Raw genomic sequence first — 26,803 nt, forward strand, 5'->3', positions numbered from 1 at the left:
GCTTTAAATTTTTTTGTTTTGAGAGACTGAGTTATCCACTTCTGAAATCCCACCTGAGTTTTCCTGAAAAACGTTCAAAAAAAAAAAATCCAATAGCTAAGAGTGAAGCAGAGATGCCATATTACCTCTTTGACAACTGAGGTTATACTGAATCAAAATCACACTTGCAGTTGCCCTATCTCTTCATTTTGCAAAGTGCTCCTTTATTACTATTTCACTCTTTTTAGTTTGCTTGTTTTAATCAAAGTAACACTTCAATGTGACACAAAAAGAAGGGACCTAGGTTGTCCTCCCTTAGCTCAGTTTCTTTTTTTCCTCTTAATTTCATCAGAAGATCAACAAAATCAGCTAGTAAAACAAGTTTATCCAAGGTTCAGAAGAAATTTGAAAGGCCACCTCTGACCTTAGAATATGAAAATATTCATATAACCTTGTTGAAAAATATGAAGTCTTTGGAGATGGAAGAACAGTACTTGTGTATAAATTACTTATGTGAAATATATCTGTTAACTTTCCCATCAAATTTAATTTTCATCCACTTGAATTCCTGTATAATGATTTGGTTTGGTATGCAATATATGTGCTGTTGGCTGTAAAAATTTCCCATCTTACTCATTCAGAGACATGAACCAAAGACTTAATTGCTAGCAAGCATTGTTGACCACTCATTCTAATATATAAGTAATAATGGAAGTAATTGTGAAGTATCACTTCTTAAATTCAAATTTTTTAAATGATGAGCAGATCATGGTAAACATTCATGTAACATCAATTTATCAAGAGCTGAGAAGCTTAAAAGAGCCCTGCTTTTCCCTAATCCTATGGGTTCTTCAGGGATGAATTCTTGATTGATTGATTCTTAGGACTTCTCTGTAGAGCAGTAATTGTTATTCAATATTATTGCTCAAACTTCATAATTAACTTGAAGCTTTTGGGGAATTTACATTCCAGCCTTAATTTCCAGAGTTCTAAATCTGTCCTGATAGCACATTTTCTTCCCAGTTTGAGATTCTGGGATTTGAGTCTAGTAGGACTGTAGATTCCTTTCTCATCATGTCTTCTCTATATCTAACTTGTGTACATGTGATAGAAAGTTAAAAAATGGTAGGACAGCGAGTTAGACTTCTTGTTGGGAAAGGAAAAGGTACATATAATCAGATCTGAAAAGGTTATTGAGCATCTCTTGAGTTCCTGTTTTAATGCCCTCATGAAATGAGGTTTCACACCCTTACACACGCAGCATGACTCTGCAGTGTTGGATCACCAGGGCAATAGAGCAGTGGCACAATGGAACCGTTTGGACCTAAAAGGTAATTATTTTCTCCATAATTCTATAAAGCAAGCAGAATTAGTTTAATTATCATATTGTTGATTTTTCTAGCTTAAACATAATTTCTTGCCACTATCTTCCTTTTTCCATCTTTGAAGAGCTTATGGATTGTTGAGAAAGGCAGCCTGGTGTAACAAAGAAGGGGCCTTGGAGTGAGATTAACCCTGTGCTGAAATATCAGCTCGTACAAAGCTCAGGCAGCTTGCCTAACTGAAGCCTCAGTTTCCTCACCACAGTATTGATAGCCACAATTTTTACTTGAGAATTAGATTTATGCAGAAGTCGAAGGTAGTCATTATCGTTACATCTTTACTAAATGTGTGTCCTGACTTTGGCTGCCTGTTAATCTTAGCAGACCCCTCTAGGACTTAAAACAGGCCCTTGTCTGATGTGTAGGCAGTGTATCTGCCAGCCCCTTCAGAAAGGGTGACTATAATAGGACCATGTTGGCCTAGTGTTTGCTTCGTTATGTCTTCTCTGCAGCAAGTGGAATTAAGGCAAAAGTCTCCTAGATGCCATTTTACTTTAAGGAACACAATTACCTTAAGAAAAGGAGGGAAGGGAGTTGCCTACTTAAAAAGCAATAAAACCAGCTGGTAGGGAGAGAAGCTCACACATATCTCTCCAGGCCAGGCTTGGAGGGCCCAGTGTCTGGTGCTCAGTTTCACTGAGTTGATTAGCTGCTGTTGCTCAGGGAGCCCAGTGCACTCAATTCTGGTGGGGTGGTGGTCAGGAAACGAGCTGGTAGTCAAGGTGTTCGGATTCTAGGATAAATGGCTTCACCAGCATTCTGTAATCATGGAGATTCTTAATCTTGAATTTATTTTCAAAGATGTCTATTACCCCAAGAAGGGAAATACTTAGATAGGACTTAAGTCCCTTCGACTCTCCCTGATCATATTTCTCTCCATTAAATATTTTTGAGTTCCTGTTTGTGCTTCTTGAAGGGGTGATGCTGTTACCTCCACATGATATCCATCTCCACTCTATTCCTCTTTCTATCTACAGCTTAAATACGATCTCTACTGAGAGGCTTTTCTCTCATTCTCTTACTCCAGTTTTGACCCTCTAGGTTCCCTTAGCCCTGTGCATTATTTCCATCAAGGCACTTACGACACTGCACTATCATTACTGATTCCTGTACTAATACCCTCCAAGGCAGATAGACTATCTTATTCAAATTTTCACACTTTCCCAATACCTAGGGCAGAACTCAATAAACTGAATGAATAGGTATGTGGATGAATGCATGTCAGCATCAGGCTGTGTGTGTGTGCTTTCTGACCTTTAACACACACTTATAAACAGGAAAATGTGCTAAAACTAAAACAGGAGCAAAAATCATGGGTCACACAGCCATTGAACTCTGAGAGAACCAGGGTACCTTCCACTACATAGATGACATTTGAACTAGATCTTTCTATGAGGCTAGCACTTTAAAAAATCAAATTAAAAATTTTCCACATCACTGTGAGCCATTCATTTTGGCATTGCAGATTTTACTAATTTTGGAAATCAAATATGGCACGGGCAACCTTTTCTCCACAGTGAGGCCAGAAGAGGGGCCCACCTTTGTTTTCAATTACAAAAGTAAACTGCTCATAAAAATTCCAGTAGTACAGTGGGATAAGAAGAACACAGAATAAACATTCCAATAGTACAGTGGGATAAGAACACAGAATAAACTGTGAACATCCTTTTCACATATTTTCCAACTCCATCTCCTCTGGTGGACTGAGAACCCGAGGTTTATTTCCTTGTTCCTTTAATCTGGAGATAAAGGGTCACTTGTGGCTTCTAGATCTTTGGGAGCTGGGCTATTCCAGGATCCGATGTTAGGAACATTTAAATGTCTTGCTTTTTTATCTTCTTGTATGTTGCTCCATTTGGTGAGAAGTTTTCTAGAACCAAGTTATTCAGAAGAAAGGGGTCAGGGTTGCCAAGAAAACTTAGACTGGGTAGATTTAGAGAAGACCCAAACTATTCCCTGTTATGAATTTAAAATGAATTCTTCTTAGTCCATAAACAAAAGGTGTGTCCCAAGATGTGGCAGTAACTGTTCTTTGTATAAACAAACACTTAGAAAGCCTCCTTTCCTCTTCTCAGTTTCTTGCCTTGAGCTCACCTGTGACATCTGGAGCTGAAGCAGCTATCTTGTGCCATTGAGGCAACTGGTAATAAATCAAGAATGAAGATGAGAGAAACCTTGATCTTTGCTGCCATCCTGTAGTTACTGTACCTGCCCTGGACAAGCACACACTCCAACTTTCTGCCTGATGAGAAAAATAAATTCTTCTGTGCTAAGTTATTGTTAGTCATATGTTGTTGTTGTTACAACACTCACAAACATTGGGCAATTCTCTGAGTCTTCAGCTTCTAGGATAGTGTTTCTCACAATGCTAATATCTTACATGTCTATAACCTAGAGTTTATTTATTTTTTTTAAAGGCTTAATGTACTGTTGAGAGTGGGGTGGTGGAGAGGATGCTTCTTCCCCACTTTTGATATTTCTTCCATGGAGAGGGAACATAATTAGTGTAACTCTGGACCTCTCTCCAATTCTTTTTTTTTTTTTTTTTTAATATTTTTATTGACAAATCTACACACACATACAGTCCATATATGGTGTACAATCAATGGCTCACAATATCATCACATAGTTGTGTATTCATCATCATCATCATTTTTAGAACATTTGCATCATTCCAGAAAAAGAAATAAAAAGAAAAAGCTCACATATCCCATACCCTTTTCTCCTCCCTCTCATTGACCACTAGTATTTGAATGTACCCAATTTATTTCACCCCTTATTATTCATTTTTTATCTGTATTTTTTTACTCATTTGTCCATATTCTGGATAAAAGGAGCATCAAACACAAGGTTTTCACAATTATCCTCAAGAATCAAGGCTACTGGTACACAGGTCAACAGTTTCAGGTACTTCCCTCTAGTACAGCCTGAACTACAAAGGGATATCTGTATAACGCATAAAAATAACCTCTAGGATAACCTCTTGATTTGAAATTTCTCAGCCACTAAAACTTCATTTTTTCTCATTTCTCTCTTTCCCCTTTTGGTCAAGGAAGTCTTTCTGAATCCTATGACGCCAGGTCCTGGCAAATACCAGGAGTTCTGTCACATGTTGCCAGGGAGATTTACACCCCTGGGAGTCATGTTCCCATGTAGGGAACATGGGAGGGCAGTGAGTTCACCTGCTGGGTTGACTTAGAGAGAGAGGCCACATCTGAGCAACAAAAGAAGTTCTTTGAGTGTGACTCTTAGGCATAATTTAAAGTAGACATAGCCTATCCTATGCAGGAATAAGCTTCACGGGGCAAGCCCCAAGATTGAGGGCTTAATTTATTGATTTTCTTGTCCCCACTGCTTGTGAGAATATCAGAAATTCTCCAAATGGAGAAGTTGAATATTTCCTCCTTTGTCCCCATTCCCCCAAGGGGACTTTGCAAATACTTCTTTATTCACTGCCCAAATTACTCTTGGCTATATCAGGGCATCACACTAACCTGGACAAAGCAACAAGATCTCATGCCTTATTGAAGATTCCACATACTTAGGGTGTTCAACCAAATTGACCATATAAGTTAAATTAGGTAATGCGCTACCCAAAATATAAATTTTGTACCAACTAAACATCTCTCCCTTTGGTCTCACATAGAAGTTAAAGTTTTAGAATATGGACATTCCAGCTAGCTGCTGGAATGCAATATACCAGGAACAGAATGGCTTTTTAAAAGGGGAATTTAATAAATTGCTAATTTACAGTTCTAAGGCTGAGAAAGTATCCCCATTAATAGAAGTCTATAGAAATGTCCAATCAAAGGCATCTAGGGAAAGATACCTTGGTTCAAGAAGGCTAATGAAGTTCAGGGTTTCTCTCTCAAGTGAGAAGGCACATGGTGAACACAGGGTTTCTCTCTGTCTGGGAGGGCACATGGTGAACATGACATTATTTGCTAGCTTTTTCTCCTGGCTTCCTGTTTCATGAACCTCCCTGGGAGGCATTTTCTTCTTCATTTCCAAAAGTTACTGGCTGGTGGACTCTCTGCTTCTTGTGGCTATGTCATTCTTCTCTGCTCTCTCTAAATCTCCTAGCTTTCTCTCTTGTCGTTCTCTTTTATAGGATTCCAATAAACTAATCAAGACCCACCCAAATGGATGGAGACATGTCTCCACCTAATCCAATTTAACAATCACTCCTGACTGAGTCACATGTCCAGGGAGATTATCTAATTAGTTTCAAACATATAGCACTGAATAGGGATTAGAAGAAACAGCTGCCTTTACAAAATGGGATTAGGATTAAAACATGGTTTTTCTAGGGTACATACATCATTTCAAACCAGCACAGTATAGATAGATGGATAGATAGGTATAGATATACAGCCCTTCATTCCCAAAAGTTCTGTGATTTGTTTTTTCAAACTTTTGAGTTGTTTTTGTTCACCCAATGTCTTCGTTATACCCTCCCTCCACTCATTGATTTCATTATTGATAACATTTTGCATGTCTGTTTGAACTTCCTGAATAAATTGTTTCAACTCCTGTGTCTTATTTTAAGTGTTGGTTTGTCCCTTTGGACCATGTCTTCGATTTTCCTAGTGTGACTCGTTATTTTTTGCTGGCATGTAGGTATTTGATTTCCTTAATTAGTTTATTCTGAAGTTTATTTAGCTAAACTACATCCTCCAATCTAGTTTTATCACTAATAAAGTTGATATTTTGTTTTTCTAGTTACCACTCCTTTGTTTTGTCTTTGTACATAACTCAGAAGGGATAGAGAGGTGCTTTTATAGGATCCTCAGAGACGCTGAATATGTATCACATTAGATCCTGTTGTTGACTAGCTATTACATTAGCCATTTTCAATATAAACAATTTAAATGCAAGACTACCTCAACGTTTAGATTTTAAGTCTTTTAGGGGAAGATTTTAGCCTCTGTAAGATCATCAAAAAGACCCTACCTGATCTGTGTGTAGAAGGCTCAGAAGAAATCAAGGAGATACTTTCTCAAAATAACTCATTGTCCCTCTGCTTCAATAACTTAGTCAATGTAATCAGTACACCCAGTTCTTGGTTCTGTAATTTCTGCACAGTCAGTTGGATTTAGGTTGCCCCAAAGTCAGTGTCTTCCACAGTGTCCACTTCCAGTCTGTTGCTATTTTTTGCCAGACATGGATTAAAGGGTCCTTGTTGCTGGCAATAAAGTGACTTCCAGCTTAGTGAAGCAGGATGCTATTTGAACTCGCATTTATCTCCTCTGCACTTCCAGGGCTGTCTATTGGACCCTCTTTGGCAGGATGTTTTGCTCTCTACAATGTGTTGTGCTTATTTCTGTTCTGGGTTTATCTTGTTTGGCAATTTTGGGGACAGTTATGTGTTCTTTTGGTCCTCATATTCCCTTAAACTGTGTAACAGAGCCTTTCTCAAAATTCAATAATTACATTGAAGAACAGAAGAGAAAGTGAGTATAGGAAGACAGAAGGAAAGCCAAGACAGAGCATGGGATGACAGATGGCAGGTATACAGGAAGGAAGTCCTCTTGTGCCAAGAATACAGGCTTCTGAGTGACTCACTGACAGCCATCAGGAAAAACATGGGTAGTTACAGCAGCAGCAGGGCCGACTGGAGAGACCTCTTGTGGCAAAGATCAGAAAGGCAGGTTTACTGGAAGGATATAGGGGCAACTGACTCATAAAGCCCAAGGTCAAGACCTATAGGCTGTATAAACAAGGACCTCCAGCCAGGAGCTTAGTTGTGGGCATAAGCCAAGTCAAAACCCATTTGTACAAGCTCTTTCTGCACAACCCCATGGCTTCTACTTTCTTCTCCTTGTGTGTCTGCTTTTTTCTTTTCCTTCTGCAGGTTGGTTTCTTCAGTTTATTTCTCTTTTGCCTGACTCATCATAGCCAGGTCATATATCTGGTTTAGCTCTTTACTTGATCTGACCTCATGAACTGGAGTTATGTCATAATGTCAAACTCTGTAGAGGTGGAATCTTACGTGCTTCTTCCCCAGGTGGACCCCACTCCATGGGTCAGTCATACTTACTCAGAGTGCTGTCTGGCATTTAAAAAGGGCAGGGTCATATCTTCTTTCATCTGGAGTCATGGTAGGAGCAGATCTTACACAGAAGTGAGAAAATTGCTGGTATATTTAGTACACTGATCATAATTGTAGGAGCCCCTTTCACCAAGTGCCAGGCACTTTGCCAAAAGCTGTATCTGTACCTATCAGGCTTTTTAAAAACGTATCAATCTATCCTAATTTAACTTTAATTTTCTCAGCCATCTGTTATGTATAGGTGTTATAGTCTCATTTTACATGTGAGAAAGTCAAAGCTTGGTGAAACCATGTGAGTGACCAGCTAAGTTGCAGAATAAGGATGTGAACTCAAGCTTCTCTGTCTTCAAATTCTGTGCTTTTACCACTCCTTGTATTTCCTCTTATCTGAGAACCAAAGGGAATCTGTATCTTTCAAGTCCATCTAACTTATGTAGTGGGCAAGAAGAAATGTGCAGAAATCAGTCTTTAATGTAGAATTTCAGGCAATGTTCTCCAATTAAAGGCCATGACTTAAGACTCTCTTTGTCATTGTCATGTCCCAGGATTACCACCTCCTCCTGGAAGGAGGGAGCAGTCTTTGCAGGCTTTCCCCTCTGCCTCATAATCCCTTCCTTTGTTCTGCCTTCCATATATTCTATGTTTCACTTTGCAGACTGGGAGTTTAGCTGCATGTTTCTGAAAGAGGGGATTGAAATCTTGCAGGACAGGAGGAAAAAACAGGGTGAAAAAGTTATGATGAAATTTCAGCTTTCTCCTTCCCCGCTTCAGTGCAGCCTCAATGATGGCGCAGAAAGGAGGTGGGTGGTGCAACAAGTTCCCTTTTGTCTCTCAACATTTTAAAAAAAGCATTGACACTTTTTTGTAAAAAAGGAAACAATTTGAAATCAGCTTATACATTAGATTGACATATACAATAGAGATGTGTGTTATAGAGTCCCTAGCTAGACCCCTAATTCTGGTAATAAAATTGTCTTTCTTGTGTTAAATAGAAAGAATATTATCTTACTCATTAGAAGAGCTGTTAGAATTCTCAACAAAGATGAGTGCATGTAGGTGATGAATTAAATAAATTGCCTAAATTTCTTCCCTGACCTAAGTGAGGCTTTCTATAACTGATTTATAGTTGTGAGTCATTTCACAATTCTTAGATGAAAGATGTTAATAGCACCCAAGTATCAATTAACACTTTTGCAAAAATGACAGCCACCAATTCTACTTGACAGAGTTCAGTGCTGAACTTCGAAGCTCGCCTCTCCAAGTGCGAGGTCATGGCTCTGCTCATCACGGAGGGGCTCCCCATGCCCATGCGGTGTTAAAATCATGCTGCTGCCTCACGAGAGAACCGGGTTTGATTCCTGGTCCACGTACTTCCAAAACACAAACAAGCAAAGACAAACAAAATGCCAACCAACCAAACAAAATTTTGACAAATGGTGTTCCAACATTGGGATACTTACATGAAAAAATAATGAAATGTGAGCACGTCATACATCAAACAAACAAAAAATCACACTGCTGGTTGCTGGGCTGAGCTGGAAGGGCCACCCAACCCAGGATGATTTCCCCATATTTGGTAACTGATTAGAGAGCAAAACACTTTGGCTTGAAGTTAGATGGAATTTGATAGTAAATTGTGGTCCTCTCATAATGGTACAGTTTCTTTAGATTTTGATCTAGGTAAAGAAAGAGTGGCTAAAAGGTTTCAACTGAGGACTTCCACATTCAGGAAGATGAAGCAGAGGTTCTTTTCCCAATTCTTCCCAACAAGTATAACTAAAACCTCTGGAAATTATATATACAACAAGCACAAGAAGACACTAAAAAGTGAGAAGAAGATGGCAGACTGATTAAAGAGCTCAGGACTCCAGGAACAAGACAGTGGTGAGTTCCCTGGGTTTTCTTTTGGCCTCATATTTCCCCCACATTTGGAACTAAAGAAGCTGGCAACCCAGAAATGCCAAAGGGCACAGACAGCCTAGCAAGACAGAAAACTTTCAGATGATAACCACTCCACCCCAGCCAAACACTGCTGAATAAGCCATGGCTTCTTCCCTTCCCAGGCCATTGGAGGCCCAGTGGGGAGCCTAGATTTCCATCCTCATCCGGCTATAAAGATACCTCAACTCACCCAGTGGGTGATGTCAGAGCAGGCCAATCAGGGAGCTGGCACTTCGGTGTCAAAGGAGGCTGAGTGAAGAGTCAGGACTTTGACCATCACCTCTGCCTCAGTGTCAGTGGAGACCATGGGGGGCTGGAACTCTCATCTCTGACCAGTGATAAGAGGAGAGCCCCTCCTCTGTTCAATACATCCCAAATGGGGATCTGGGCCCCTACCTCCACCTGGCAGTAACTCTCCCTTTTCCCTTGCCAGGGAAGTGTCAGAGAAAGCCAGCTAAAGTAGAAGGTGCAAACAAGAGCCAGAGTCTCATAACAGCGTAGGAAATGTCCAGGTTTCAGTAAAAATCACTTGTCATACAAAGGATTTCAACTGTGAAGCTCAACTATTAAACATCTAAACCAGGAGAAAATGTCAAGAAATACTCATGTGACTGTTCAAGTATTTAATCCTCTAAGTGACTTATATTGGATAAAATGCAGGTGATTAGAATCATTGGTTTTTAAACAGTGTTTTCCAAAAATGCTGCAGAGAAGCAGGGAGAGCCTTATTATAAGTCCCTGAACATAAAAATGAAAAATTTTGCATTGAGATCTTGAAAGGAGAATGAAATGAATGGAACAAGATTATCAGTAGAACCATGAAGTAGTGGTCTTTCATTATGAGACAAAATCTTTCAGATGTGTAATGGTATCTCTTTACTTGGCAATTTTTTCTAGAAATATCTGGAACATAAAGCAGTTAAGATTTTTGCATGTGGAGTACTCTTTCACTTTCACTAGAGAAGCACTTTGTATTTTCCCAAGTAAAGAGGTGATCTATTAATTTTCCATGACAGTAAAACTTAAAAATGATTTTTTAGAACTTAAAATTTTTTTACTCTAGTATATATTGTTGCTGATTGTTCCACATATTTTTGACTGAGTTTTGAAAATTTTAAAAAATAGAAATGATGATTTTCAAATAAAGAAAAATACTACTAATTCCCTAAATACTTTATTTTACATTACCCACTTCCCTCAGTTTTGGCATTCCTTAGCATTCACATATCTGTAAAAGGGGTATGAGGGACTTGTTTAATTATGTAACCAAGTTTTACCTCTTTTGATTCTTGAGGGGAAGAAAAACAAATGATTAGATGTGTTTACTTACGGGTAAAGAATAACTGAATGCTTATTGAGTGGTTAGATGAGTATCTGAAAGGTAATGGTTTATGTAAGCTTTGGATTCTGCCCGATGGTTATGCCCACCCAGAATGTTCCATAAAACATTCACTGTTGTTCTCCTCAGGATCAGCCTTCCTGAATTTAGCCATATAAATTTTTAATGAGTGACCTATTTGCAAAACTCCCTTCCGGATTGGCAAGTACAATATGATAGGGAACTCTAATCTTCTATGCCTTTTTTCTTGCAACCTCCCTTTCCTGTATTTCGCCTGCCGAAACTTTCCAAGCAGGAAACACACACACACACACACACACACACACACGCACACACCACGTATACACACAAACTCATTGGCCAAAACAGTACAGCTTTGAAAGCAGCAGTCCACAGCATATCTGTACTGTGATTTCAGAGCAAAATGAATCAAGGCACGTGATTTTTTTTTTTTTTTAGAATGTCTGCTTTAGCCTATATGGGTCTATGGGGAAGCTTTTAAGCATAGAGCAGAAACTTTTTGTTAAGTGCTAGAGCCTGCCAAATTGTTGAAGTAGTGATAAAGTGACATAATGATTCTTGAAAATGAAAGGAAGAGAGGATTGGGGATTGCTATATTTTGATTTAAGGTAAGCAACCAGAATGTATTAATGAACAATCTTTCAGGATAATTAAATGGAGGAGGTATTTTACTCACTTGTCCACCTACAGGCAATCCACTAAACCCTTACTCAGTTATTTCCTCCTTGATATCAGTTTTGTCTTTTCTCTGGAATATACATACAAGATGTAAATTAAATTCAAATCTGAATGAATGAAGAATAAAAAAGAAAATAATTTTTTTTAATTTTTTTTTATTAATTAAAAAAAGAATTAACAAAACAATTAGAAATCATTCCAATCTACATGTACAATCAGTAATTCTTAATAACATCACATAGTTGCATATTCATCATTTCTTAGTACATTTGCATCGATTTAGAAAAAGAAATAAAAAGACAACAGAATAAGAATTAAAACAATAATAGAAAGAAAAAAAAAACAAAAAAAAACAAAAACAAAAAACCTATACCTCACATGCAGCTTCATTCAGTGTTTTAACATAATTGCATTACAATTGGGTAGTATTGTGCTGTCCATTTCTGAGTTTTTATATCCAGTCCCGTTGTACAGTCTGTATCCCTTCATCTCCAATTATCCCTTCTCTTTTTTTTTTTTTTTTAATTAACGGAAAAAAAGAAATTAACCCAACATTTAGAGATCATACCATTCTACACATGCAATCATTAATTCTTAACATCATCACATAGATGCATGATCATCATTTCTTAGTACATTTGCATTGGTTTAGAAGAACTAGCAACATAACCGAAAAAGATAGAGAATGTTAATATAGAGAAAAAAATAAAAGTAATAATAGTAAAATCAAAACAAAACAAAACAAAACAAAACAAAAACCTATAGCTCAGATGCAGCTTCATTCAGTGTTTTAACATGATTACTTTACAATTAGGTATTATTGTGCTGTCCATTTTTGAGTTTTTGTATCTAGTCCTGTTGCACAGTCTGTATCCCTTCAGCTTCAATTACCCATTGTCTTACCCTGTTTCTAACTCCTGCTGAACTCTGTTACCAATGACATATTTCAAGTTTATTCTCGAATGTCCATTCACATCAGTGGGACCATACAGTATTTGTCCTTTAGTTTTTGGCTGGATTCACTCAGCATAATATTCTCTAGGTCCATCCATGTTATTACATGGTTCATAAGTTTATCTTGTCTTAAAGCTGCATAATATTCCATCGTATGTATATACCACAGTTTGTTTAGCCACTCTTCTGTTGATGGAGATTTTGGCTGATTCCATCTCTTTGCAATTGTAAATAATGCTGCTATAAACATTGGTGTGCAAATGTTCGTTTGTGTCTTTGCCCTTAAGTCCTTTGAGTAGATACCTAGCAATGGTATTGCTGGGTCGTATGGCAGTTCTATATTCAGCTTTTTGAGGAACCGCCAAACTGCCTTCCACAGTGGTTGCACCCTTTGACATTCCCACCAACAGTGGATAAGTGTGCCTCTTTCTCCGCATCCTCTCCAGCACTTGTCATTTTCTGTTTTGTTGATAATGGCCATTCTGGTGGGTGTGAGATGATATCTCATTGTGGTTTTGATTTGCATTTCTCTAATGGCCAGGGACATTGAGCATCTCTTCATGTGCCTCTTGGCCATCCGTATTTCCTCTTCTGAGAGGTGTCTGTTCAAGTCTTTTTCCCATTTTGTAATTGGGTTGGCTGTCTTTTTGTTGTTGAGATGAACAATCTCTTTATAAATTCTGGATACTAGACCTTTATCTGATATATCATTTCCAAATATTGTCTCCCATTGTGAAGGCTGTCTTTCTACTTTCTTGATGAAGTTCTTTGATGCACAAAAGTGTTTAATTTTGAGGAGTTCCCATTTATTTATTTCCTTCTTCAGTGCTCTTGCTTTAGGTTTAAGGTCCATAAAACCGCCTCCAGTTGTAAGATCCATAAGATATCTCCCTACATTTTCCTCTAACTGTTTTATGGTCTTAGACCTAATGTTTAGATCTTTGATCCATTTTGAGTTAACTTTTGTATAGGGTGTGAGAGATGGGTCTTCTTTCATTCTTTTGCATATGGATATCCAGTTCTCTAGGCACCATTTATTGAAGAGACTGCTCTGTCCCAGGTGAGTTGGCTTGACTGCCTTATCAAAGATCAAATGTCCATAGATGAGAGGGTCTATATCTGAGCACTCTATTCGATTCCATTGGTCGATATATCTATCTTTATGCCAATACCATGCTGTTTTGACCACTGTGGCTTCATAATATGCCTTAAAGTCAGGCATCGCGAGACCTCCAGCTTCGTTTTTTTTCCTCAAGATGTTTTTAGCAATTCGGGGCACCCTGCCCTTCCAGATAAATTTGCTTATTGGTTTTTCTATTTCTGAAAAATAAGTTGTTGGGATTTTGATTGGTATTGCATTGAATCTGTAAATCAATTTAGGTAGGATTGACATCTTAACTATATTTAGTCTTCCAATCCATGAACACGGTATGCCCTTCCATCTATTTAGGTCTTCTGTGATTTCTTTTAGCAGTTTTTTGTAGTTTTCTTTATATAGGTTTTTTGTCTCTTTAGTTAAATTTATTCCTAGGTATTTTATTCTTTTGGTTGCAATTGTAAATGGGATTTGTTTCTTGATTTCCCCCTCAGCTTGTTCATTACTAGTGTATAGAAATGCTACAGATTTTTGAATGTTGATCTTGTAACCTGCTACTTTGCTGTACTCATTTATTAGCTCTAGTAGTTTTGTTGTGGATTTTTCCGGGTTTTCGACGTATAGTATCATATCGTCTGCAAACAGTGATAGTTTTACTTCTTCCTTTCCAATTTTGATGCCTTGTATTTCTTTTTCTTGTCTAATTGCTCTGGCTAGAACCTCCAACACAATGTTGAATAATAGTGGTGATAGTGGACATCCTTGTCTTGTTCCTGATCTTAGGGGGAAAGTTTTCAATTTTTCCCCATTGAGGATGATATTAGCTGTGGGTTTTTCATATATTCCCTCTATCATTTTAAGGAAGTTCCCTTGTATTCCTATCTTTTGAAGTGTTTTCAACAGGAAAGGATGTTGAATCTTGTCGAATGCCTTCTCTGCATCAATTGAGATGATCATGTGATTTTTCTGCTTTGATTTGTTGATATGGTGTATTACATTAATTGATTTTCTTATGTTGAACCATCCTTGCATACCTGGGATGAATCCTACTTGGTCATGATGTATAATTCTTTTAATGTGTTGTTGGATACGATTTGCTAGAATTTTATTGAGGATTTTTGCATCTGTATTCATTAGAGAGATTGGTCTGTAGTTTTCTTTTTTTGTAATATCTTTGCCTGGTTTTGGTATGAGGGTGATGTTGGCTTCATAGAATGAATTAGGTAGTTTTCCCTCCACTTCGATTTTTTTGAAGAGTTTGAAGAGAATTGGTACTAATTCTTTCTGGAACGTTTGGTAGAATTCACATGTGAAGCCATCTGGTCCTGGACTTTTCTTTTTAGGAAGCTTTTGAATGACTAATTCAATTTCTTTACTTGTGATTGGTTTGTTGAGGTCATCTATGTCTTCTTGAGTCAAAGTTGGTTGTTCATGTCTTTCCAGGAACCCGTCCATTTCCTCTAAATTGTTGTATTTATTAGCGTAAAGTTGTTCATAGTATCCTGTTATTACCTCCTTTATTTCTGTGAGGTCAGTAGTTATGTCTCCTCTTCCATTTCTGATCTTATTTATTTGCATCCTCTCTCTTCTTCTTTTTGTCAATCTTGCTAAGGGCCCATCAATCTTATTGATTTTCTCATAGAACCAACTTCTGGCCTTATTGATTTTCTCTATTGTTTTCATGTTTTCAATTTCATTTATTTGTGCTCTAATCTTTGTTATTTCTTTCCTTTTGCTTGCTTTGGGGTTAGCTTGCTGTTCTTTCTCCAGTTCTTCCAAATGGATAGTTAATTCCTGAATTTTTGCCTTTTCTTCTTTTCTGATATAGGCATTTAGAGCAATAAATTTCCCTCTTAGCACTGCCTTTGCTGCGTCCCATAAGTTTTGATATGTTGTGTTTTCATTTTCATTCGCCTCGAGGTATTTGCTAATTTCTCTTGCAATTTCTTCTTTGACCCAGTCGTTGTTTAGGAGTGTGTTGTTGAGCCTCCACGTATTTGTGAATTTTCTGGCACTCTGCCTATTATTGATTTCCAACATCATTCCTTTATGGTCCGAGAAAGTGTTGTGTAAGATTTCAATCTTTTTAAATTTGTTGAGACTTGCTTTGTGACCCAGCATATGGTCTATCTTTGAGAATGATCCATGAGCACTTGAGAAAAAGGTGTATCCTGCTGTTGTGGGATGTAATGTCCTATAAATGTCTATTAAGTCTAGTTCATTTATAGTAATATTCAGATTCTCTATTTCTTTGTTGATCCTCTGTCTAGATGTTCTGTCCCTTGATGAGAGTGGTGAGTTGAAGTCTCCAACTATTATGGTATATGAGTCTATTTCCCTTTTCAGTGTTTGAAGTATATTCCTCATGTATTTTGGGGCATTCTGATTCGGTGCGTAAATATTTATGATTGTTATGTCTTCTTGTTTAATTGTTCCTTTTATTAGTATATAGTGTCCTTCTTTGTCTCTTTTAACTGTTTTACATTTGAAGTCTAATTTGTTGGATATTAGTATAGCCACTCCTGATCTTTTCTGGTTGTTATTTACATGAAATATCTTTTCCCAACCTTTCACTTTCAACCTATGTTTATCTTTGGGTCTAAGATGTGTTTCCTGTAGACAGCATATCGAAGGATCCTGTTTTTTAATCCATTCTGCCAATCTATGTCTTTTGATTGGGGAATTCAGTCCATTGACATTTAGTGTTATTACTGTTTGGATAATATTTTCCTCTAACATTTTACCTTTTGTATTATATATATCATATCTGATTTTCCTTCTTTCTACACTCTTTTCCATATCTCTCTCTTCTGTCTTTTTGTATCTGACTCTAGTGCTCCCTTTAGTATTTCTTGCAGAGCTGGTCTCTTGGTCACAAATTCTTTCAGTGACTTTTTGTCTGAGAATGTTTTAATTTCTCCCTCATTTTTGAAGGATAATTTTGCTGGATATAGGAGTCTTGCTTGGCAGTTTTTCTCTTTTAGTATTTTAAATATATCATCCCACTGTCTTCTAGCTTCCATGGTTTCTGCTGAGAAATCTACACAAAGTCTTATTGGGTTTCCCTTGTATGTAATGGATTGTTTTTCTCTTGCTGCTTTCAAGATCTTCTCTTTCTCTTTGACCTCTGACATTCTAACTAGTAAGTGTCTTGGAGAACGCCTATTTGGGTCTAATCTCTTTGGGGTGTGCTGCACTTCTTGGATCTGTAATTTTAGGTCTTTCATAAGAGTTGGGAAATTTTCAGTGATAATTTCTTCCATTAGTTTTTCTCCTCCTTTTCCCTTCTCTTCTCCTTCTGGGACACCCACAACACGTATATTTGTGCGGTTCATATTGTCCTTGAGTTCCCTGATACCCTGTTCAAATTTTTCCATTCTTTTCCCTATAGTTTCTGTTTCTTTTTGGAATTCAGATGTTCCATCCTCCAAATCACTAATTCTATCTTCTGTCTCTTTAAATCTATCATTGTAGCTATCCATTATTTTTTCTATGTTTGCTACTTTATCTTTCACTTCCATAAGTTCTGCGATTTGTTTTTTCAGTTTTTCTATTTCTTCTTTATGTTCAGCCCATGTCCTCTTCATGTCCTCCCTCAATTTATCGATTTCATTTTTGAAGAGGTTTTCCATTTCTGTTCGTATATTCAGCATTAGTTGTCTCAGCTCTTGTGTCTCATTTGAGCTATTGGTTTGTTCCTTTGACTGAGCCATATTCTCAATCTTTTGAGCGTGGACAGTTATCTTCTGCTGCTGGCGTCTGGGCATTTATTCAGATTTCTCTTGGTGTTGGACCCAGCAAGGTTGTAATATTTTTCTGTGAAATCTCTGGGTTCTGTTTTTCTTATCCTGCCCAGTAGGTGGCGCTCGTGGCACACGTTTGTCTGCGGGTCCCACCAGTAAAAGGTGCTGTGGGACCTTAAACTTTGGAAAACTCTCGCCGTCCTGGGGGTTCGCTAGCCGAAGCGGCTTGAGCCGGCCCGGGGTCCGAACGCAGGGAGGGTTGCTGGTCGCCGCAGTCAGGGAAAGAGCCCGTCCGAATTTCCTAGTCGGCCCTGGGCAACAAGCGTGGCAGGAGGGCGCCAGCGGCAGCGGCCCGCCCGAGAGAGTGCACGTTCCCCGGGAGTCACGGGTTTGGAAGGGGCCTCCCCCACCCGTCACCGTTCTCCGCGGGCTGGGGATTTCCGATCCAATTCTCTCAGTTGGTCCGGGGGCTGCGCGTGGTGTGGGCGCCAGTCGCCTTGGTTTCAGGGGACCGCCTCTCCAATTCTCCCAGCCGGCCCGGGAAGGGGGAAGGGAGTAACTCCGGCCGCTTCCCGCCCCGCCCGGTAAGGCCCGCGCGCCTCGGCGATCTCACCCGAGCTGCTTCTCTTAGCCAGCCAGCCGTTCCAGGATGGGGTACGCTGTCTTTTTTATCTCTGTTGTGGCTTTGGGCGCTTTCTGTATCGTTTCTACTCCCCTAGTAGGTGTCCTGGAGAAGAAACTAAGATCCGCGCGTCTTACTAAGCCGCCATCTTCCCAGAAAATAATTTTTATTCAATTATGTTTAATTGGCAGATTAGCCTTTATCACAAGCCTCCCTAAATTGCATATTTTTGAGAAAGTGGTGCAATAAAAACAGAGTACTTTGGAATTCTTTTTATTATTGTTGTTTCTCTTTCGATACTTTTCAAATATTGAAACCTCTAGCAAACAATGCGAACAATAAAAGTATAGTTTGATTATGTCATTTTGCTCTGAAGAAAAGTCTTTCTTTTTCCACATATACTTTAAAGGTTAAGAATAAATAATTTTTTCAATGAAAACACATGCTCTCCTATAGCTAGAAAACTTTTATGGTCTTTTAAAAAATTCCAGCGAAGTTTGAAATTTTTTGATTTTTTGAAAAAGAAAATCATTCATAATCTCATTATTTCTAATACAGTTTTCATTTTGGTTTATTCCATCCTGGTTTTGATCACATACAGTTATTGTTAATTTTCAAGCAAACTTGAAAATTATATGCTTTACCCCAAATTTTATTTTTATATAATTGTCACAATTATCAGTTGTAATAGCTTTTTTAATTAATAAAACCAATCAACATGCAATATGAACATTCTTTTTTTATCACACACTTGTATATTCATCATCATGATCATTTCTTAGAACATTTGCATCAATTCAGAAAATGTAATAGTTTTAATAACCTCATTCACGGAAATTTATCACATGAAAAGAAGTTCAAAAGAAGAAAAAATATAACATTCACGGCAACCTTATATAAAATAATAAAATGATGAATATAGGCATTGACCAGTAGTAGTAAAACATGGCCTATGAACTGGATAGAACATGATGTCAGTGCTTTCAACAGTCGCCAAAGGATGAAGTTTCTAATCGTGGTTCTTTGGTGAGGTCAAGGGGCCTTAAAGCTTTCACAGTAGATTGAGTAATTTTTCAGCGCTGCCTCCTATGCTTTGTCTGATAGTGGGATGAATTGTGTCTCCCAAGAGAGACATGTTCAAGTCCCAACTCCCACTCCTTGTGGATGTGATCTTTGGAAATAGGATCTTTGTAGATATAAGCAAGTTAACATGAGGTCACACTGGGTTAGGGTGGGCCCTATATCTAATGACTGGTGTCTTTGTAAGGGATTGGACACAGAGACACAGAGGAGATGCACAGGGAAGAAGGCCATGTGACTTTGAAGGCAGAAATTGGAGTGGTGCAAGTTACAAGCTAAGGAAAACCAAGGAACAGCAAGGATTGCTGGCAACCACCAGAAGCTAGAAAAAGGCAAGGAAGGATTCTCTCTTGGAGCCTTCTGAGAAACATGGCCCTCCCAACACCTTGATTTCAGACTTCTAACCTCCAGAACTGTCAGAGAATACATTTCTGTTAAGTCACCCCATTAGTGGTAATTTGCTATTGGAGCTCCAGAAAACTAATACACATCTTGGGGAAAAAAACCTCACTTTAGAGTTTAAATGTCAACCTTTAGGGGAAGATTTTAACTTTAAAGATTGGTCCCATCAAGATGTACTCCATTGGGAAGAGGTTCCCGCTGTACTTTCAACAGACAGAATGGAAGGAGAAGACTAACTAACTAACCATTTGTTGACATTCAGAATGAAATAAAAGTGAGACAAACCCTCAAAATTGGCACTGCTACCAGCAGAGAGGAGTGGATGAGTTTTAGAGGTAATTCTTTCCCAACAGATTTTTATGTAAAGAAGGACCAATATGCTGAACTGACTTTGGTTATGTGACTCTGGAAACCAGAATAGGAGAAAGTAACCAGGTAGGTAAAGAAATGCTACAGAGGGACTAGATTAAATCTCATTGAAATGTTGAATGTAGCCTGTGTGGGGCTAGTCCAGTATAGATCAGAATTTTCAGCTGCCTATGAAAGAAAGAGTGTAAATCGCAACTGTCCCTGCACAAAATGAGACAAGGCTGTTGTTGAGGTCCAGTGTCTGCTTGCAGTTTTGAAATATATCCAGGTCAAATAGGGACTTTGGGTTCCACTGGAGATAAATAGTTAAGAAATGTTTTAATTGACTTCATAACTTTTATTTAAGGACCCTCAAAATATGTCAAAATAAATTCCGCAAATAAAAATGGTTCAAAGTTTTCATGAATAGGTTTGCAGTTCATTGATGCATCATTAATAACTATTCTGTTTCACTTATTTATGGTGGGGTAAAGAAAATGTCTTACAATTTTAATGTCATACTTATTTTGAAATCAAATAATATCAAAGAATACTGCCAACTCTTTTTTAGTGCAATGTAATAAACTGAAATATTAATCTATGCTTCTTTCCTTGGACTTTTCTGTGACCCCTACCATGTGCTTGCCAGTCAGGCAAAAGAGAAGGTCATACCAACAGTTCTCAATGTATGGCTGTTACAACAGCAATGCCAAGAGAGGAAAGAGGGCCAATGCTCAGTTCAAGTTCTCAGCTACACACTTGAGATTCATGGCAGAAGTAGCAGGGGAAAAAGTTTCTGAGTTATAAGAATTTGGGCTTTTAGTGTCGAAAATCAGAATTCTGAAGAAATGAGGCATGGAGACTATGCCACAAACAAGAGGCATGGAAGAATATTGGATAAATCCAGGTAACCCACTCATGTAGTCCAAATATAGTTCCCACAGCTGGGAGGAAGAGAGTAGAAGAAGAGAGCCACCCTAGGGGCTGATAGGAACAAGGAAGGACTGCACACAGGTCTGAATATGCAGAAGCAGGCTGCCACTCTGCTTTTTTTCTTGTGTGAGACCTGAGAGCAGGCAAGGATGCAGATTTCTCTTACATCTTGGTGTCTTGGTGTCCAGACAGAGTGAAAAGGGAGAAATCTAAAACCTTACCGTGCACTTAAAACAGGCGGACAGGGTTAGTGGACCAGCAGAGCCCCAAGGTTGGGACAAGGGGGATGCAAAATAGCCGTTGAGAAATTTAGACCGTAAACAAGAAGGGACAATGCCCATTGATAGATATTAGGACAGACAGATGTTTGTGGTGGTTTGGAGCTATGTATCCCAGAAAAACACATTCTTAAACTTAATCTATTCCTGTGGGTGTGGACCCATGTAAATAATATTACTTCAAAATGTTATTTCGGTTAAGGTATGGCCAAGTGAATCATGCTAATCTTGAATCTAGAATACTCGAGTGCTTTATAAGCAGAGTGAAAGTCAGACACAGAGTCAAATGGAGCAGCCAGAAACAAAGTCAGCAGAACCTGGATGAGAAGGGAGAGGCCAGGAGAGGCTGCCATGTGCATTGCCATGTGACAGAGGAGTCCCTAGCCCCAGAATACCAGTCTTTGGAAAGAAAGTATTGCCTTGATGATGCCTTAATTTGGACTTCTTCTAGTCTCAAAATTGTAAGCCAATAAATTTCCATTGTTTTAGCCAACCCAGTGCACAGTATTTGCTTTAGCAATGAGGAAACTAAAGCGATGTCTCACACTGGGGACCAGTGAAAGAAAAAAGACCAGCAGGAAGTGCCAACACAGATGACAATAGGGCCTTCCCACCCCACTCTAAATGTCTGGAGGTTATAGACTCTTCGGAATCTTAAATGCAATCTCAGAAAAGGGAAGTAGGGTGGGAAAAGCATTCTGAATTGGCTGAGGAAATACTGTTTGACTAGCATTTGTTCTATGTCGTCAATGGAGTGAGGGCTGAAGAAATTAAGTTTTGTTCTAGAAAAATAAATATTTTGTGTACACCTGAATTTGAAACCTATGAAATTCATAGTCTGTATTTGGTATTTGGCATGAGGACTATTCAAGTTTGCTAGCTGCTGGAATGCAATATACCAGGGATGGAATGGCTTTTTAAAAGGGGAATTTAATAAGTTACTAGTTTACAGTTCTGAGGCCGAGAAAATGTCCCAATTGAAACAAGTCTATAGAAATGTACAATCAAAGGCATCCAGAGAAAGATACCTTGGATCAAGAAGGCTGATGAAGTTCAGGGTTTCTCTCTCAAGTGAGAAGGCACATGGTGAACATAGAGCTTCTCTCTCAGATGGAAGGGTATGTGGCGAGCACAGCATCATCTGCTAGCTTTCTCTCCTGGCTTCCTGTTTCATGAAGCTCCCCGAGAGGCATTTTCCTTCTTCATCTCCAAAGGTTGCTGGCTGGCGGACTCTCTGCTTCATGGTGCTGCAGCATTCTCTGCTTCTCTCTGAATCTCTCTCTTCTCCAAAATGTTTCTTCTTTTATAGGACTCTAAAAACTAATCAAGACCCACCCAAATGGGTGGAGACATGCCTCCACCTAATCCAGCTAAACAACCACTCTTGATTAAATCAGATCTCCAGGGAGATGATCTAATTACAGTTTCAAACAAACGATATTTAATAGGGATTATTCTGCCTCTATAAAATGGGATTGTGATTAAAACATGGCTATTCTAGAGTACATACATCCTTTCAAACCAGCACAAGGACCTAGCCAAGAATTTATAGCAGAACCTTACATTTTCAAATAAAGTTAAAATACTCACATTTAAAAGTTTAAATATCAACCTTTGGGGTTTATAGATTGGTTACATCAAGATTTAATACATTTGGACAGGGGATCCCACTCTAGTTTCAACAGAGTTCTTGTGAAATAAATGTCAGGGTTGTTACAGTAGTTTCTTTTGTGGAGAAAAATATAGTAAGATAAAAGTAAATTTAAATAAGGACCTTGATTCAGAGGAGCCAATGGGTTGGAACTGTTCTTTTCCCCCTTAGTGGGCAAAGCTGATCTGCCTCTTTCTTTGAGAGGAACTCTGGCCACTGAGCTGCTATTTCAATTGTGAAGTCTCTACAGTCCCCTACAGTCATAGCTACTTGATCCAAATGTGGACAACAGACCCAGTCTGGGCCAGATTCCCTCTTCTGGAAATTCAGCAGTTTGGATTCAGAGACTAGGAGTTATTGGTAGCTGAGACACAATGTGTGAGAGAAGAAATGGCTGTAAATACACCTGGTAAGAGGTGTTCTTTCTGGAATCTTGAAAGCTTGATTTTCAGTTCTTTGGATTTCAAGAGCTACCCTAAAATCTTTCCATGATTTTTATCTTCGTTAGCTAGATTGAGGTTGTTGGACTGGCCTTTTATGGCCTAGGGACAAGGGCCCTGATTTTTAGTGAAATTGTTCTTGAAAGCATTTTATACCTACTTTAGGGAATATCGGTGTGTTTTCTTATACGAGAATGTTAGGGTGGCTTGAAAGTGAAATTAAGACCCCAGGTGCTCTTTTATGATCTATTTCTGCCAGTTCTGTAAAATGCCATCAAAGAAAACAAAGAAAGGGGCTTGGGGGAGGACTTACTGCATAGCGCCTCCTCTTGCACAGATTTACTTTTTTGTTTCCTTCCTCTGTCCCCTGGAGTGACCCATCTGAGATCAATTGTCCAGAGCTTCACGACTTGGAAGAAATGCCTTAACACAGCTTGTCCAGTTACTTTTGATTTTGCTTTCCTTTCCTTTTCTGAGACAAAATCCAATATAACTCAAACACCTTATTTATAAAGTTTTATTTATGAAATTTAGGAGTTTGCAGGGTGAAATGGTCGCAGGTCTGATCACCAACCGTAGATTAAAGTAGTAGGCTGACCCTTCTCACAGATTCAAATAACCTTGTTCCTAAATAAGAATATTTGAATATTTTTGCATTCAAAGGCCTAAATAATCACTTCACACTTTTCCTTTTCTTTGTAAATAGTTTTAATAAATATGGGATACATATGCAGAAATATTTATAACCTTTAATGCATCAAGAACAACAGTAACATGAACAAATGAACACCCATCTCCCATTGCCCACGTTGCGCATAGGACAATCTCAGGGACCCAACTCCTCTGCCCACACCACAAGGGAGCTTCCAAGCTTTATAGCCATCATCCTCTGGTGTGTCTTTTAGATTTTCTACATCTCTATACCTGAAATATACATAATTTTTAGTTTTCGGAGTTTTGAACTTTATATAAATGCAACCATTCTACCTGAATTCTTCTGGAGATGACTTTTTCCACTCAACGCTGTGGTTCATCCATGTGGTTGAAGTTGATTCATCGATAGCTTTTTTTTTTCACTTCATTTTCTCCTCTGATGAGTATGTTATTGCTTTATGGTTTGGTAGAGGCTTTAAGAATGCATGCCAGCATAGTACTGTGCACTTTTATATAATAGCTGTCCAAAGTTTATAGAGTATTTCTGCCTTCTGGTCACTCCTTCCCATTCACTCCCACTAATCTAAGGGTCTTGGGACCAATACTTAACTTCTCATGACTCGCTTTCTTCCTCTGTGACTACAATATCCAGAGGCAGGAAAAGAAAGGGGTTCCTTCTGGGTGGATTTAAAAACCTTTTTCAGAGTCCCCCACCCTCCCCTGCCGGAGAGACTTCTTCTCACATCACATTGCCATTCCTAAACAAATCACTGGCAAGGAGTATGTAATTATGGCAGCTTAGGCTTATTGAGATGGAAAAATTGGGCAGCTTCACCTGAAGAATTTGGGCTCCCAAAACATGGACCATCATAAGGTTTTCTCAGAAGGAATTGGAGCAAGGCGGAAGAGGGCACCACCATACAACCTTATCTACCTCATGGGAATATTGTGGATATTAAAGGATGGAAGGAATATGAAAGAACAAAAGCTATAAGACATTATTTGGTTGAGAATCCTGAAACATGAAACAAGGATATTTCCTAACCACTAATTTGCCAGTTTTCAAGGATAACCATGAACCATGTTAAAGTGATTAATACTTTGACATTTTGTAGAAAAAATCCACAATATTTGAAATGGTGCCTTATTCAATACCACTGTTCAAAATCCAGTGGAATCTAGGATCTGTGGGAAGTCTGTGAGAAGAAAGAACGTCCCTTCATTTCCTGCTGCTTCAATATTGCAATAAAGTTGTTGGGACTTATAGTAGATTTTGAAACTGAGATAGTAGACTGAGTTTTCTGTTCCACTTTGTGGCCTTGAAAAAACAAAATTTAGGAAGAAATTTCATAAGATATTTAAGACTATCTTCCTTATAAACATTGACTTATTTTAAAAATTAGCTTTGAATTTAGATTTTAACTTTTTTGCAAATATTATCACGAGAAAACTTGATGACAGAATTCACTCACATGAAGTCTTCCAGGAAAGATTCACATTGGTCAAGTAATTTAATCAAAATCAAAAGCTTGTCTTCGGTTTTTTATACTAATTATCACAAACTTCCTAAGAATTTATTTTGCCTGATATCTATTGACGAACTTAGAGGGGAACGTGTATTTTCATAGCGATTTATGGCTGAAAGATCTAATTTATATTACATATAAATATGTTATATCTACTGAGGATGACTTTATATTGTGGCAAGAGAAGTTTCTGATACATTTCTTTTATCTTGACCTCAGAACTGAGATTTGGGTGTTGAAAATGTCATTTCAGTATTATAAAACCACAAAGCATTTTGATGCAAGACTAAAGAATAGAAGAAATAGTATAGGTTGGGAACAAACTGTCTGGAACCAATAGAAAGAACAAAAAGAGTGGTAGCTGGGAATGAAGGGTGAGTAAAATTGAGCAAATTTATATAGCTTGTCCCCAAGCTGTGTCCCTTTAAAATTAGAGATCACAGCAAAAAAAAAAAAAAGATAATAAAATAAACCATAGGTCTTATCCTCTGTTAGATCCATAGCTTATTAATAAAAAAAGTGGGGGGGGGGGAGAGGGGCATTGAAAAGAAATTACAGATATAAGAAATGACCTGTACAAAGGTAAGAGGAAAGAAACAGCATTACACATTAAAAGCTCAAGCTGAGCAAAAGGTCAGCCATAGAGTGTAATGCGAAAAGGGTTTGGAGACTTAAGCAGGGACCTGAAGAGGAAGTCCATGTGGGAGAGATGGGGACCAGTGGAGTGAAAGATTTCAAGATGTGGGAGGAGAGAGGAGACTCCTGGTAGCACACGGTTCCTGTGCTGGGCAGAAGGAGTCAGAGTTCAAGTGGTAGGGTGTCACTTGAACTGGAAGAGGAACAACTCATTCCCTGGCTATGGAGTGAAGAAAAGAAAAATGATATGGATGTAGGAAAGCTTATAAAATTGAGGAGGCACTTGCTCGATTGTCTGTCTTCTCTGTTATGGCAGTTTTTCAAAATCTGCATATTTACTGATGGTAATAATTTTAGGTGGTACATGGATGAATATTTTTAATAGTTGTGTTTTAGAAAAAATTAGCATAGCACAACTGAGATGTTATGGATATTATTGCTAATAAATCAATGAAAAATGAAGTGATTTCAAGAATATCATGAATCCTCCCAAGAGACCCTGGTTGGCCCTGCTACTTGTCTCGTCTCTTCCCCTTACTCCAATCACACTCTTTATGATCAGAATAACTGTTTCAATTTGTGACCGATAACAAAATTATGTTAATTTAACTCTGGTTTCACTCACTCCTCACTAGTGTTGAGAATTATAACTCTTTAAAGTCTATGCTAATTTGGGTGGACATTTCTGACTAAACTTACTGGATTACTAATGGGTTTCAGTATTTCCCCATATATTTGTTATATCTTATTTTGGGCCTTGACTAAGTCCCTTTACCATTTATGTATGAGAATTAATATTTTGAAAATAATTTATTTATATGAGTTACTTAAATATTAGCAGATATTAACCCCTTACACACTTGCTGAAAATATTCTAGGTTATTTGCTTTAATTTTTTGATATAGAAAGTTAGGAATTATTATGTAGTCAGGTCTATTAACCCTTTCTTTGGAATTCCTTCCATTGCTTTTGCATGGGCAAGCACTGGAAACTGAACCCGGGTCTCCAGCATGGCAAGCAAGAACTCTGCCACTGAGACACCATCACC

The 26,803-nt window shown here is 38.3% G+C and overlaps 1 protein-coding gene across 9 annotated transcripts in view; it reads left to right on the forward strand.

Annotated features, from left to right (window-relative positions):
* Positions 1-2,987: 2,987 nt before the first annotated feature.
* Positions 2,988-26,803, forward strand: part of LOC143681453 (uncharacterized) — a 241,337-nt gene continuing 217,521 nt past the window's right edge. For 3 of the 9 annotated variants that reach the window (XR_013174628.1, XM_077158511.1, XM_077158513.1), the window contains exon 1: positions 8,782-9,297. The gene's annotated coding sequence lies outside the window, so the exon portion shown is untranslated. The other 6 variants (XR_013174630.1, XR_013174631.1, XR_013174629.1 and 3 more) reach the window with 6 other exon arrangements.

This window comes from Tamandua tetradactyla, chromosome 4 (genome assembly GCF_023851605.1).
Source record: "Tamandua tetradactyla isolate mTamTet1 chromosome 4, mTamTet1.pri, whole genome shotgun sequence".
NCBI lineage: Eukaryota > Metazoa > Chordata > Mammalia > Pilosa > Myrmecophagidae > Tamandua > Tamandua tetradactyla.